The sequence below is a fragment of the Podarcis vaucheri genome, assembly GCF_965113315.1.
Source record: "Podarcis vaucheri genome assembly, chromosome: W".
In the NCBI taxonomy this organism is placed as follows: Eukaryota; Metazoa; Chordata; class Lepidosauria; order Squamata; family Lacertidae; genus Podarcis; species Podarcis vaucheri.
In genome coordinates this window covers 31,129,815-31,142,276 of record NC_138757.1, presented here as the reverse complement: position 1 = coordinate 31,142,276, position 12,462 = coordinate 31,129,815, and the positions used below count along the sequence as shown (strand labels likewise).

Genomic DNA, 12,462 nt, shown 5'->3' with positions numbered 1-12,462 from the left:
AAAGGACATTTGAATCTGCAAATAAATGTGGTAAACTTCTGGCTTGGCAATTGAAGAAAAGACAGAAATTAAATACGGTTACAAACCTAGAGGTTGAAGGAAATAATATTTATAAGCCAAATGAGATTAGAAACTGCTTCCAGAACTATTTCAAAAAACTATATTCGCAAGGGCCGCAGAAAGAAGGGGACATAGATGAGTTTCTGAAGAAATATGGGTTACAAAAAAATTCTCATCAAAGTAAAATAGATCTGAACCAGAAAATAACTGAACAAGAGATAGAAGGTGCCATTCAAAACATGCAACTGGGCAAATCTCCAGGACCAGATGGGTTGACTTCCAGATATTACAAAGCTTTGAAGGAGTGGTTATTACAACCTCTGAAGGAAGTCTGTAATGAAATTTTAGAGGGGGAAAAGGCACCAGAATCGTGGAAAGAAGCTTATATTACACTCATACCGAAAACAGAGACTGAAAAGACTCAGCTTAAGAACTACCGCCCTATATCATTACTCAATGTGGATTACAAAATTTTTGCAGACATTTTGGCAAAAAGACTGAAAAAAGTACTGATGGAAGAGATTCATAAGGACCAAGCAGGCTTTCTCCCAGGAAGACATTTGTCAGACAATGTGAGGAATATAATAGACATTATGGAATTATTAGAAGTGAACATAAACACTAAAGCAGTATTGATATTTGTGGATGCGGAGAAAGCTTTTGACAACATTTCTTGGAGTTTTATGAAGAAGAATCTACATGGGATGGGGGTAGGCCAAGGATTTGAGAATGATATGGGTGCAATATATTCTGAACCAAAGGCAAAGCTAATTGTAAATAATGTGGTTACGGAAGAATTTAAAATAGAAAAAGGGAGACGACAGGGGTGCCCATTTTCCCCATTACTTTTTATATCAGTCCTGGAGGTTTTGCTAAATATGATTAGAAGGGACCAGCTGGTTAAAGGGGTACAGGTCGGAGCTAAACAGTACAAATTGAGGGCCTTTGCAGATGACCTGGTACTTACTTTACAAGAGCCAGACACTAGTACGAAAAGGGTTTTAGAATTAATTCAAGAATTTGGTCAAGTTGCAGGATTTAAGTTGAACAAACAAAAAACCAAGGTATTGGAGAAAAACTTAACAGTTATTGAAAGGGAGCGGTTCCAGAATGAAACAGGATTAACTGTGGCAAAGAAGGTGAAATACTTGGGGATTAATATGACATCTAAGAATGTGAATCTATTTAAAGATAATTATGAGAAATGCTGGACAGAAGTAAAAAAAGACCTAGAAATATGGTCAAATTTGAAGCTTTCCTTGTTAGGCCGAATTGCTGTTATTAAGATGAATGTTTTGCCTAGAATGTTGTTTTTATTCCAAACATTGCAAATTGTGGATAAGATGGATTGCTTCAAGAGGTGGCAGAAAGATATTTCGAAGTTTGTCTGGCAGGGCAAAAAACCCAGAATAAAACTTAAGATTTTAACTGATGCAAAGGAAAGAGGGGGATTTGCCCCGCCGGACTTGAAACTGTACTATGAATCAGCAGCTTTCTGCTGGATGAAAGACTGGCTACTTCTTGAGAATACAGACATTTTAGATTTGGAAGGTTTTAACAATGTTTTCGGGTGGCATGCATATATATGGTATGACAAGGTGAAAGCTCATAAAGCTTTTAAAAACCATATTGTTAGGAAAGCATTATATAATGTTTGGATTAGATATAAAGATTTGTTGGAAAATAAAACCCCAAGGTGGTTGTCGCCAATGGAGGCAAAAGCCGTGAAAAAGCTTAACATGGAGGCCAAATGGCCAAAATATTGGGAAATTTTGGAACAAGAGGGAGATAAACTGAAATTATAGAGTTATGATAAATTGAAGGTTAAAGTACGAGATTGGCTTCATTATTATCAAATAATGGAGGTTTACAAACAGGACAGGAAAATTGGCTTCCAGGTGGAGAAATCAAAATTAGAAACAGAACTGTTAGAACCCAATACTAAGAATCTGACACGAATGTACAACTTGTTGCTGAAATGGAATACACAAGATGAAACAGTGAAATCAGCTATGATTAAGTGGGCACAAGACATTGGTCATAAAATTATGTTTGCTGACTGGGAACAGTTGTGGACCACCGGTATAAAATTTACGGCATGTAATGCCTTAAGAGAGAATATTATGAAAATGATATATAGGTGGTACATGACCCCAGTCAAGCTTGCAAAAATCTACCATTTGTCTGATAATAAGTGTTGGAAATGTAAAGAAACTGAAGGTACATTCTTTCACCTTTGGTGGACGTGCCCAAAGATTAAGGTCTTCTGGGAAATGATATATAATGAAATGAAAAAGGTGCTTAAATGTACTTTCTCTAAGAAACCAGAAGCCTTTCTCTTGGGCATTGTCGGCCAATTGGTGTCAAAGAAAGATAGAACTTTTTTTAGGTATGCTACAACAGCAGCAAGAATACTCATCGCAAAGTATTGGAAGACACAAGACCTACCCACTCTGGAAGAATGGCAGACGAAGGTGATAGACTACATGGGACTGGCTGAAATGACTGGCAGAATCCGAGACCAGGGGAAAGAGACGGCGGAAGAAGACTGGATGAAATTTAAAATTTATCTTAAGAAATATTGTAAAATTAATGAGTGCTAAAATGTTGCGGTTATAAAAAATAAGGGATTACAGCTGTAAAAGATCAAGTAAAAGAAAAGAATAAGGAAAAAATAGATAAAATTAAGGGGGAGGATTTGCTGAAACAAATTTGGGAATTGGGATGCAGAAAGGGGAGGTACGGGGAAGTCGGTGAAGTAAGTTTTAAGAAAAAAAGGATTCGAAATTATACATGTTTGTTTTTGTGTGTGTGTGTTTGTATTGTGTGTGTTTTTATAATTTGTGAAAATCCAATAAACATTTATTTTTTTAAAAAAAGGAGGCAGGGACTTCTAGGGGAAGCGAGGCCTTCATGCGGGAAGCCTTGACTCCTCACGTGCTCCCCGGGATCAGCTTTGACCCCACCACCCAGTCTTCTGCTGGTGTCACTCTTCCCCCTGGCCCAGAACAGGAGGCTCCTTCCCAACACGCAGAATGCCTTGCACGTGATCCATGGGCCTGTGCTCACTGTGACATAGGCAGGGCCGGATTTATGTATAGGCTAAGTAGGCTGAAGCCTAGGGCCTCTAGGGACTTCCGGGTTAGCGCGAAAAGGTTAATGGCGGATTCCCTCCGAGCTCCGGAGGGAATCGGCTCCGTGGAAGACGGGTCCTGCGGCTGCGGCGACGCGGGGACCCTCAGAAACCACAGGCGCTGAAGCCTGTGGACTTGGTGACTCGGCGGGCACCATTTGCGCCCCCCCGACCCGCAAAGAAGCCTTTTTAAAGGCTTCGGAGCGGGGGACGGAGAGTGGCGTGGTGCTGGGAGTAGACTGCTTCTTCTACGGAGTGAAGCCGCAAGCCATGGCCGGAGAGCACTGACTTCTTTCTTTGAACATTTGGACTGCAAAAGTAACAACCCGTGAGTAGTACGGAAATTGGACTTTAAAATCTCATATATTTTTTAATTCGGCACGACCGGGGGAGGTGTTAAAAGGAAGTCCGCCCCCCCCCGTCCTGTAGACAAGTTAAAGCAAGAATTGGATAACTAAGGTCGAGAGACCACTTCTCTCTTTGCGAGACAAAAGTTATTAATTTCACGATTTGGCATTATAAGTATTTTGCTGGAGGATAACAATTGATTTTTAGGAGCTGATGTGCAACCCCCCGGGATCCGGGAGCGATCCGCGAGAGAGCCTGCTGAGGAGACATAAAGAGTTTGACAGCTGTCAAACAAGCTGTCAAAGTTAGAAAAATTTGCCTTTTGTTATTTCTGCTGGTTATTTTTGATATATTTGACTTCAAGTTGTTGAAAATAAAGAAGAAACAAAAACAAAGTAACTTGACTGTTGGAGAAAGAATGCTAAGTAACTAGAATCCCTCTAGAGGGGGTTCTGAGACATTACAATGGCTGCAGATGGAAAAATACAGGCTGAGTTGGATAGAATGTTGTTTCTCTTGGGAAAGTTACAAGATCAGAGTGAAGCTTTGGCTACAGATGTTATGACCTTGAATTCTAAAGCAAATAAACTTGTTGATTGTGCCAAGGACTTGACTCAAGAAAATTTTGCAGCTGTACAAGAAGAGATATGTGCTGATTCAGAGGAGTGGGAAGGAGGAGCTGAAATGCCGCAGGTGAAAAAGGACAACCAGAGGCCTGTAAAAATGGATTACAAGGAAAACAAGACCTGGATGATGAGAATTTGGTTTGAATTTGAGAATGAAGATTGGAGAGATCTCCCTATGGGGAGATCGGAAGACCTATGGATTACAAATTTGATTAAGACGAAAGTTGGAGCTTTTGGGACATTTGGGACACTTGGACTTAAAAGGAATAAGAAACATGATTTGGGCTCCACTTTTGAATATGGAGGTCTGGTTGGAAGAAACATAGACCCTATTGGGACAGAGCTTCTCCGAGACTCAATGTCCAACATAAAGGACTACCAACAAAACCGGCAGAGAGGGACTGAGAGAGATTTGAGGGCCTCGGACGTGAGGGATCCAGGCTGAGAACTGATAGACTGATGGATATTCTTTGGGGATCGAAACCGGGAAAGGGGGGGGGCGAGAGTTTTGGAATCCAAAGGGTGTGTAATTATATGTTGTTTTCTGTTATTTTGTTTTGTAAATAATATAAAAATTGGGAAACTTGTGGAAGAGAACTTGGGTCGACCTTAGAAAAGGACGTAAATGATGAGTATTGTAGTTTAATCGAGGTCTATAAGTTAAATTTGATTAATTAAGACGAATTAAGTAAAATATTAATAAGGTAAAAGTTGGAGATAAGAACTTGCTGAGTTAACTATTGGAATTGGGATGCAAGAAGGGGAGGTGTGGGGAAGTCTGGGAAAGTGGTTAAGAAATTAAGGATTTGAAATTATATATGTTTGTCTTTGTGTTTGTATGTCTGTATTGTGTATTGTGTGTGTTTATATAAATTGTGAAAACCCAATAAAAATTTTATATAAAAAAAGAAGAAGCCTAGGGCCTCTAGATCTAGGGGGCCTCGCCAGCCTGCCCGCTCCTCAGCGCCGCAGACAGTCTTCCCTCTCCCCAAATTGCAAACCCAAGACTTCATGCAGGGCATTTCTCCCCCATTTCAAGGACACTTTGCTTCAAAAGGAAAGGTGGACTTGGAGAAGACAAGCAAAATGCAAGGGAGATAGTGAAAGATACAGGAAATTGAATGCAGATTTCCAAAAAAATAGCAAGAAGAGACAAGAGGGCCTTCTTAAACGAGCAATGCAAAGAAATAGAGGAAAACAACAGAATGGGAAGAACCAGAGATCTGTTCAAGAAAACTGGAGATATGAAAGGAACATTTCATACAAAGAGTACCATAATAAAGGACAAGAGGAAATTATACCCCAGGTAGTGTGGTTGCTGACCTTGAGCCTGACATCCTGGAGAGCGAAGTCAAATGGGCCTTAGAAAGCACTGCTAATAACAAGGCCAGTGGATGTGATGACATTCCAGCTGAACTATTAAATTTTATTAAAGATGATGCCGTTAAGGTGCTACACTCAATATGCCAGCAAGTTTAGAAAACTCATCAGTGGCCAGAGGATTGGAGAAGACCAGTCTACCTCCGTTAGAGGAAAAGGCCTTGAGGGGAGGACCTGTTGCCTCCACAATCCTTCCTAAACATGCATAAGTTGAGAGGCAATTGTCTGACAAATGTGGTGCTGTGGGGAGGCAGGAACATTTTCCTGCAGTTAAGTATTTTCTAAGTTCCTTTCCCGAAACTTCCCCAAACGGTTCTGAAGCCTCTCTAAACTTAGAAGTCTTTTCCTCTCTCAGGAATTCTGGGATTTGAGGATAACTTCATGGAGAAGGAAAGAAACCTGCAGAATCAGCAAATGAGTGCCCGCCGGGAGCCTCCACCCCCACCGCTGCCACCAAGCAGGCTGTAAGTTGCCTTAGAGGTGTACTGTGCCCTCCCGCCTCCTTGCTTTTAAGGACTACTTGAGTTCTGTTCTCATCTCCCTGAGGTGTATCCGTGACAAGGAGAGCATGAGCAAGAAGCAACCCCAATGACCCACACTATGCGCAAGCTCTTTGTGCCTTCCACACATACGCAGTCCGGACAGAGAGAGGGACTCATCAAGCATGTCCTCGCCAAGAGAGAGAAGGCATATGTCAACACCCAGAATTTCAGGTCAGATCATGCAAAAGTGCAAAGACCATGCAAAGACCAGTGGAACCTGTATCAGAGTTGGGGCTGGAGAAAGCGACATCTACATGACAGCTTTATTGTTGGGTGCCAGGCAAAGTCTGTCCTGTTCACTTAGGCCACATGGGTGGGTAATGGAAAGTATTAGTTGTGGTGGGCAATTTTCCTTGGTGCCACATACTGAACCGTGGCTTCATATTATGAGTAGGACAGCAGCCTCTCCTCCAGGTTTGCACACCTCTCCCCCACCCCAAGCCTATTGGGAAGCTTCCACTTGGATTTTAAATTAACCACAGTTTGGTGTGTCCAGATCCTATGGTGGTTCATTTTACCAGCTTTGTAAACCCACGATTGGAAGTTGGCTTGTTTCAATAAGCCATGGTTCAAATGAAACGGGTTGTGCAGCTTCAGACATTGTGACAAGATGCAGTTAATCCAAAACTGAAGCAAAACCTTTGGAACTCCTCCTAAAAGCTGTGCTGGAGGACAGGGAGGTGTGACCCCCCCCCCCCAACACTTGGTGTGGGTCATCCTTATAATGCTAAGCTTACTACTTCAAACAAAGTTTTTGCTTTGGTTGTTTCCTCGTACTGTTAGTAGTAAGTTAAAGGGACCCCTGACCATTAGGTCCAGTCGTGGCCGACTCTGGGGTTGCGGCGCTCATCTCGCTTTACTGGCCGAGGGAGTCAGCATACAGCTTCCGGGTCATGTGGCCAGCATGACTAAGCCGCTTCTGGCGAACCAGAGCAGCACACGGAAATGCCGTTTCCCTTCCCACCAGAGCGGTACGTATGTATCTACTTGCACTTGGACGTGCTTTCGAACTGCTAGGTTGGCAGGAGCAGGGACCGAGCAACGGGAGCTCACCCCGCCGCGGGGATTCGAACCACCGACTTTGTGATCTGCAAGTCCTAGGCTCTGTGGTTTAACCCACAGCGCCACCCGTGTCCCACTGTTAGTAGTACCCAGTGGCCATTTGTTTTTCATGTCTGCTTTTATGATATGTTTATCAGTATGTGGTTAGCAGCTTCAGATCCTACTGTTTTACAGAGGCTGTTTAGCTTGCTCTTTTTACCCCTTCACTAGACAGGCTGTATTTCTGTGCTGTTTTCAGAGTGGGGAATGCCCATTCCTTCATGGCCAGCATGGAAACACAGAAGGCTAGCCATTTAGGAGGTTTGCAAAGAGGACAAGGGTGCTACGGGGTAATCTTCTAGCAAACAAGCTTAGCACAGCAGATCTGAGAGGTGGTTTTCTGCTCCCGGAAAGCCAGCCTGGAAACCAGGTTGCCAGGTGAAGGAAGAATGGAGAGATCAACCAACTCACTTGCCTTCAAAGAATTTCTGGTTGCCTGTAGCTACTGGGATAGTGCTTAGATATCAGGCTGGCTGACACATCTTAAAAAATACAAGGAAAAAGCTTTTTTGCTTTCATTAGCAAAGCTCCTTTGGGGCCCAGAATAGCTAAGCTGAGGCAGAGGTGGCTGGTATTACTTGTTTGTTCTTGGTCCTGTTGTCTTTGCATATTTAACCAGCACGTCTGTTCCGATTGGAGTCCTATTCCTGCAGTTCCACATCCTTCTCTTTGGCACTTGGGCATTCGGTTCCAGGAGCTGGACCTGAGCACAGAGGCTTTCTTCTACTTAGACTTGACAAAGGAGCAGGAGTGGCTGACAGCTGTGGAAAAGGCTTTGCGTTCCAAATCCAAGTACAAGAAAGTAAGTCCAACCCCACCCATTTCTTCAGCAGCCAGACAGCTGTCAGGAGCTGGAATGAGGAGGAGGAGGAGGAGGTCAGCAAGAAAAAACACCTGGTGTCAGTGGTGTTTTATTCAAAAGAAGCCAACATTCTTTATTCAAAGAAACCCAAACCGTGCAGGCCTCGTGATCACAGAAACCTTTCCCAACAGCTCTTGCCCCAGTGAGGTAGTTGTGAAGGCTGAAGGTTGCTACCCTCCCACCACTCTCTGAAGTCTCCTCCTCCCCCTGGTCCTTCCCAAGCAACCTGAGACTCTGACACCTTGCCTGTCTTTGCTCCCTCCTCTTAATTTCTCTGTGTTCTGGGAGACCAGCAGGGAGGGGAGCTGATCGCAGCAGGATGGGGAGACCCCCTGGCTTCTTCAGCAGCCTGCCTGATCTCTGCCTCTTGACCCCCGCCTCCAGCCTCCACTTCTGCCTCGGATTCTGGGCTGCTGTTTGCCACAGAATCTTCCTGCCCTCCTGCTTCTTCAGTTTCCAACACCTCCTCTTGCTCACAGTCTGCTCCCTCTTCTCCCTCGGACGACTCAGTGTTGTCGTCCCCCCACCAGTTCCCTGGCTCTGAGCCTTCTTCCCTTGGGGGATCCCCAGTTGGTGCCCCCTGCCACTCCTATCTGCATCCAGCCGGCCCAGGACAGCAAGCAATGAACAGAGCTGGTAGACATCCCAGTACCTTGCATCTTCTAGGTGCAGCTGGTGCTCATCTTTGTCAGGAAGGACCAGCTCAGCCGCATCAAGGAAGTGATGAGGGAGACAGTGGGCACAGGCATCATGGGGAAGATGGTGAGTAGACCCTGACAGCGGAATTCCCTACGTCTATCTTTCTGTCTGTCTATCTGTTTTTCTAATCTCTGCCAACCAGTTTTCCCCTCTTTCCTGCTTGCACACTAACAGTCTTCTTTGCTCCGCCCCTGCAGGGTAACAAGGGGTGTGTGGCCGTGAGGCTTGTCTGCAACAATACCAGCTTCTGCATTGTCAATTCCCACCTTGCTGCCCATGTGGAAGACTTTGAGCACTGAAACCAGGATTACAAGGATATCTGTGCCCAGATGAGCTTCCTGCCCCCTGACCAGGGTCTGCCGCAGATGACAATCATGAAACACGAGTGTGTTTCGAGGGCTTGGAGGGAGAGAGCCTTGGCTGATGTAACTTGCTGGTCTCCGCTATCTGGAGAAGCAAATTGAGTCATGTTTCTGTAACTTTCCTGCCTGTGTGTAGCTCAGGGTAGGCAGCATTTGTTGTTGTTTAGTCGTTTAGTCGTGTCCGCCTCTGCGTGACCCCATGGACCAGAGCACGCCAGGCACTCCTGTCTTCCACTGCCTCCCGCAGTTTGGTCAAACTCATGCTGGTAGCTTCAAGAACACTGTCCCACCATCTTGTCCTCTGTCGTCCCCTTCTCCTTGTGCCCTCCATCTTTCCCAACAACAGAGTCTTTTCCAGGGAGCCTTCTCTTCTCATGAGGTGGCCAAAGTATTGGAGCCTCAGCTTCACAATCTGTCCTTCCAGTGAGCACTCAGGGCTGATTTCCTTCAGAATGGATAGGTTTGATCTTCTTGCAGTCCATGGGACTCTCAAGAGTCTCCTCCAGCACCAGAATTCAAAAGCATCAATTATTCGGTGATCAGCCTTCTTTATGGCAGGCAGCATAGTGCTCTCCAAATGTTGATAGACCAAAATTCCCATAATTGCTAAGAATTGGCCTTGCTGACTGGGGCTCATGAGAGTTCCACTTCAGCAACACCAGGAGGGTGCAGTGTCGGCAATCCCTGCTGCTGCAGCTGCACCACTAAGGTTTCTACTCGAGCAGCCAGTAGAGAGCAAGATAAACCGAGTGGCAGAGATGTATTAGATTAGATTATAGCAAATGTGGGCAACTTCTCCAGTGATCGGGGTGGGAGTTGCAGTTTGTTAAGGGCAGTAACGCGAAAGCAGAGTGGCCATTTTGCATGGAGAAGGTTCCAGGCTCAGTCACCAGTGTGTGCAGCTAGGGCTGGGCATGATCTCTGCCTGAAAGCTGCTGCCAGTCCATGTAGTCCGTCCTGAGCTTGATGGGTCAATGGTCTGCCTCAATATAAGGTAGCTTCCTATGTTCCTGTGTACTACAGCAGGGTTTGGAGGGCCACAAGCGCCCTGCCAATGAATTAAAGAACCAGGGGAAATTCTAAAAGTCTTTGCTGGAAGGACATCAAAGCAGGGGCCAGGTGAACCTCTTTGAGAGATTCTTCTGAAAGGTAGGGTGCCATGACTGAAAAGGCCCTGCCATACTTGAAAGAGCAGGAGTTCCCTGGGAAAGGGATTCTAGTCAGTGGAGAGGCAGTGCAAACATAAGTGGGCCTTCTTCTGGTACCCTTTTCCTAAACCTTGAAACACTTGAAAGGCCAAATGGGATGCTCTGAATTGGGCCTGGAAGCAGTTCAAGAGCCAGTCTAGTTCACAGAGCACTAGCCTAATATGATCATACTGCCCAATCCTAGTTGTCAGTCTTACTACATATTGCAGGAAGTGGCAGCAGGCTGCCCCCCGACCCCCGACCCCGTGAGCAAGCCTGTAGCTGTGGTTGCTTTGCTTTTTTACAACATTGTCATCTGATCACTAAAAATGAGCTTCAGAGACTTCTGACTTACGGCCAGGTGAGAGACATCTTTGTGTTATATGTGGTGGTTTAGGATATTGCCCTGTTTATTTCCTTTGTCTGGGATACCCCAGCCTAGGCTAGAGAAACCACTTTCAGACAGTTAGGAGCAAAGTGTAGCTATAACATAGGATGACTGCGACTTCTACAAATGCTTTTTAAGGTTGCAGTTTTGTGCAACCTGAATTAGAAGCAAGTCCCAATTAAGTTGGAGGGTTGCCTTGGAATAAGTAGGACTGCGCTGCAATTTCCCAGTTAGAGGGCTTTCCTAGCTCAGCACATGCTCCAGATGTTGTTGGACTCCCATCAGCCCCAGCATAGCTGCTCTCCAGCAATATCTAAAGGTCTAAGGTTTCCTGCTCTAGGTTTTGCATCTGTCTGGAAAATCTGCGTTGCTCACATGTTCTTATCAGCAGAGACTTCCATTAAGTCCAATTAAATTGCTCGTGCTTTTTGTTTTACATTTTTCTCTCCAAGGTTCATCATGTTGACAACCTTTCTCCCACTTGGCATAAGGATCATTGGTATTTTGTGTTGAAACAGAGGCCTGATTGCTGCACCTTACGGTGGATTTAAACTCTGTGAGCGTAGTCATGCCTTAGCCCTTTGAGAAGGATGCTGCAAGGAAGGCAAGGGGGGGGGGCAGCCTCAGACTTCCAACATATGCAAAACCATCATAAAACATTAAAAACTTCCCTAAAGGCTGTATAGTTACTTATCTCCTTGACATCTGACGGGAGGGTGTCCCACAGGGCAGGTGCCACTACTCAGAAGGCCCTCTGCCTGGTTCCCTGTAACTTCGCTTCTCACAGTGAGGAAACCGCCAGAAGGCCCTCGGTGCTGGACCCTGATGCCTGGGCTGAACAATGGGGATGGAGACACTCTTTCAGGGCTGAGGCCATTTAGGGCTTTAAAGGTTGGCACCAACACTCAGAATTGTGCTCAGAAACGTCCCGGGAGCCAACGTAGGATGCAAAAGGATGGTTTTGCAGTTGCTCCTAGTGTTGGGGTGTATTCTGGTGCTTGTTAACAGTTTGTATGGATTGTTGGTACATATAACATTGCATATTGTAGGTATGGCTAACCTGTGGTCTGCCAGATGTTACTGAGCTGCAGTTCCTGTTGGCTCCAGCCATCATGGCCAGTAATCAGGGATGATGGGAATTGTAGTTCTGCAGCATTGTGAGGGCCACGTGTCTGCTGCTCCTGAGTTAGAGGATTTTCCTGTCGTGTGATGCAGCAAAGTAATTTAAGATGACATGGGGCAAAAATGCACAAGCATCCTGTACCTTTAATAATTGGGTATAAGATAGGATTTCAGCAGGTATACCCCTTTTTTTGCACTTGGCTAACCTACTAGTAGGGACGTGGGTGGCGCTGTGGGTTAAACCACAGAGCCTAGGGCTTGACGATCAGAAGGTCGGCGGTTCGAATCCCCGCGACAGGGTGAGCTTCCCTTGCTCGGTCCCTGCTCCTGCCAACCTAGTAGTTCGAAAGCACATCAAAGTGCAAGTAGATAAATAGGTACCACTCCGGCGGGAAGGTAAACGCCATTTCTGTGTGCTGCTCTGGTTCCCCAGAAGCGGCTTAGTCATGCTGGCCACATGACCCAGAAGCTGTACGCCGGCTCCCTTGGCCAATAAAGCGAGATGAGCGCCGCAACCCCAGCTGTTGGAGGAGGGCTAGAGTTGAGGGCTGGACGGACTTCCTTTCCTCTGCAGCCAGAATGGACACCAAGCCACGGAGGAAGAGAGAGATCCAGCTCTCCTTCACCTGCTCACTTTGCTTGCATGGAATTC

General features: G+C 45.5%; 1 protein-coding gene and 1 pseudogene across 2 annotated transcripts in view; one reads left to right on the top strand and one right to left on the bottom strand.

Annotated features, from left to right (window-relative positions):
• Positions 1–12,462, bottom strand: part of LOC309523269 (uncharacterized protein) — a gene marked incomplete at its 3' end in the record, with an annotated part of 695,477 nt that overhangs the window by 451,778 nt on the left and 231,237 nt on the right. The window lies entirely within an intron of this gene.
• Positions 1–12,462, top strand: part of LOC309523282 (inositol polyphosphate 5-phosphatase OCRL-like) — a 40,656-nt pseudogene that overhangs the window by 18,888 nt on the left and 9,306 nt on the right. Inside the window, exons 3-7 of the transcript in view lie at positions 5,903–6,011; positions 7,390–7,480; positions 7,885–7,992; positions 8,719–8,814; positions 8,949–9,136. The product of the transcript in view is annotated as an inositol polyphosphate 5-phosphatase OCRL-like (transcript). The remainder of the gene's footprint in view (positions 1–5,902; positions 6,012–7,389; positions 7,481–7,884; positions 7,993–8,718; positions 8,815–8,948; positions 9,137–12,462) is intronic.